This window comes from Limulus polyphemus, unplaced genomic scaffold (assembly GCF_000517525.1).
Source record: "Limulus polyphemus unplaced genomic scaffold, Limulus_polyphemus-2.1.2 Scaffold1617, whole genome shotgun sequence".
Taxonomy (NCBI): domain Eukaryota; kingdom Metazoa; phylum Arthropoda; class Merostomata; order Xiphosura; family Limulidae; genus Limulus; species Limulus polyphemus.
In genome coordinates this window covers 143,498-146,503 of record NW_013667227.1, presented here as the reverse complement: position 1 = coordinate 146,503, position 3,006 = coordinate 143,498, and the positions used below count along the sequence as shown (strand labels likewise).

General features: G+C 39.0%; 1 protein-coding gene across 4 annotated transcripts in view; it reads left to right on the top strand.

Moving 5' to 3' along the window:
• The window catches only part of LOC106464311 (nuclear hormone receptor HR96-like), a 53,036-nt gene that overhangs the window by 31,446 nt on the left and 18,584 nt on the right, over positions 1-3,006 (top strand). The window contains exon 1 of one of the 4 annotated variants that reach the window (XM_022392005.1): positions 1,905-2,101. The exons of 1 other annotated variant lie outside the window; for it this stretch is intronic. The gene's annotated coding sequence lies outside the window, so the exon portion shown is untranslated. Of the gene's footprint in view, positions 1-1,904; positions 2,102-2,172; positions 2,398-3,006 lie in introns of those variants that run through there. 2 more of the 4 variants (XM_022392008.1, XM_022392006.1) reach the window with 2 other exon arrangements.

Here is a 3,006-nt window from a genome sequence, read left to right as displayed (position 1 = left end):
GTCATCATATTAAAGTTTTTCTTCATTACCCATTCAAGCCGTCTCCAACCATTATAGCTTGTACTGTTTGGTGAAATATTAATGCTGAACAGACATTTTCGCTTATATTATTTATGAAGCAAAATATTAAACTGTATACCTAGGAATTATACATATATTCAACATTATGAAAACAGAAATATTCTATAACAGTTCTACAAGTGTTATTCAAGCAAATATACAACTCTGTAAAGTAAAGAATACGAAGTCTCGTTAAACCCAATATTATATCCTGCCACGAAGTGAAATATCAAGCAATGAGCAGTTTTTAGCATATTTAAGTCTGCAATAGGGATTATCCCCTAAGGAAGCTTTACATAATTCTTTTTAGGTGGGGAATTTTAATTGGAATAAATTAGTGATAATCCAAATATAAAAACTATAGTATTTGATCTTACTTTGCCCCCTAGTGGCACAGCGTTATGTCTGTATATTTACAACGCTAGAAACCGGGTTTCGATACCCGTGGTGGGCAGAGCATTGATAGCCTATTGTGTAGCTTTGTGATGAACTTCAAACAAACGATCTCATTTTTTTTTTTTTACAAAGTAGAAAATAATTCACGTGTTTTTAGTGTGTGTGGCACAGAACAAAGAATACAAGATTACTACTCCATACGTCATGATACTGATCTTGTATCATACTCCATACGTCATGATACTGATCTTGTATCATACTAGTGTGAGCGTGGTACATTGACTTTTATATCAGGAGCGTCATTTTTACAAAAGGCTTAGTAGGGAGAAGGCATAGAAGACTGACCTCACGTGCTCTTACGTGCCCTTCTCCCCCCCCCCCCACCCCCCAGTTCAGCTGGGGCCTTACGCTATGGCGTTATTGGCGTAGCTTTGTTTATACGTTCTTACTAAAAATGTTCCACGGAAACTGCCATTTGAGGTTTCCTTCCGAACTTGAAGGGGTGGACGCCGGCCCCCAAATGACGCCCCTGTTTTAATTGGACGATTTAATGCTTTTGCCATGAACTAGGGTGGCAACATTGTTAGCTTTACGCATTAAAAAGCAGCACACTTTCAGGTCCTCTTTATGGTGCTGGAACAAACACAGATGATTGCCTTTTGCAGTTTCCATTCTGTGCAGAGTTGTGGTGTCATCGCTTTTAAGATTAGTGAATGCTAAGTGGTGAAGCTGCTTCTAATAATGTAAGTGATAAATATTGTTTCTGGAGAAAAATATGAAACGATTATTATTGCAAGCGATATACTTTCTTCTCCCAGTGTACAGAAATATTGGTTCGGATATATCTATGTTTCATTTTCTGTACGGAGTTCAGATGGCGTGCAACGGAGTCGGGTTGACTTCAGTGTTGCGATTTATATTTCCTTGTTGATATATTGATAATCGTACAATACGATCACATTCTCTAGCAGAGTTATCGGACCCTCCGTCTTTCCTATTTACAGCCGTTCAGAACCCCCAGGCCAGTCGGTAACAGCCGTATTTACACCGGCGACAACTCGCTCGCCTCGTCGTGTTCCGGCTTCGGGCTCTGGGTCCGGGTAGACCTTGCCGGTCCGCACGGGGGACGCCGAGGTGCATTCCACCGAAGGACGCATGGTCGGGTGGACGTCCTTGAAGAAACGTCACATAGGCAACATGCCAGGGTGCCGCTGGCCCTTGAGCGTTACTTGTTCATTGGTCCATTGTCGGGGAAATTTGAACTGTCTTCCAATGGCAAGGACGGAGACTGCGATGTCAGGGAACTGTGCGGACACCACGTGCTGCTGATAATTGATATTCCATCAGCGAATCTCTTCTATCCAAAACTTGTTGAACAGATTAGACGAGGCTATAGAAGAACGACGCCTTGGAGCCTGACCAGCTGGCATGCCAGGTTATTTGCAGAACGTAGATGTTGTAGGTGGCTATAGGACCAGTCCGTGACTTTCGCGTGCACTTACGTGGCCAACCATTCAAGGTGTTCACTTTTATCTTGGTCTTTATTATCAGTGGTCCCTGAATTTCAAAAACGTCCTCTGGAAAATTTACTACTCAGTCCTCCAGTGAAACAATAGTATTTTGAGTGAAAACGTGAAGTGATCAGGTGTGTTGAAAAGTTTATATTGGCTGAAACGTTGAAGGAGTGCTTCTAAAACCACTGACGTGGTATTAAGTTCTACCTAGACGTTAAGTCCGATAAGAGTCTAGAACCACAAAAGAGCTCTGCACGGTTTAGTGTGGATAACACTCTTCATAAGCGTCCTGATAAGCGATCTGGAGCAGCTCCAAAGTCCCAAGAGTGTTAAGGATAGCTTTCACTTCAGGTGTATACTAAACGTTTTGTAAAAACTATTTAGCGATTAATGAAAGTTTGTGATAACACATAGTGATTATATTCTGGTAAGGCTAACATATATAGGATCTTAATACAAGTATATAATTATGAAATACTGCAAGCTTATCGAAAACAATTAGTAATATTCAATATTTAATCGTGAGAAAATTTTTGCTTAAAGTAGCAACTGCTAATTTTACATATGTTTTCTAGCTTCACTAAATTGTAAGTTGAAAAATTAAACTGAAAAGGCTGGGAACATAATTCATCGATGTCTCAAAAATACGATGTTTAAAACCAGAACATTAAGCGCCGGAACATTTCCATGGTTGGATGCATGGAGATCTATAAAATATGTCAACACTGAGGAAGTTGATCAAGAAAGTACATATAGGCGTTTTGAAAAGGAATCTTTGTAAACATCTAGAAATTTATGTGGAAATCAGTTTACTGAAAAATATAGTAAACCTAGTAGTGAAACTGTTAAGGATGTTTGAAATTCGAATATAGGATGTTTAAGGTTAACAAAAATGGATCTGCATAAAAACATTTCGAAAGTGACAGTACCATAAGTAAACATAAGCTTATAAAGTGTGTGACGTAGAGCTCAGATATTAAAATAGAAGGTATAACTGTTTTAGAAAAACAATAGGAAAGTATATATATATATATAT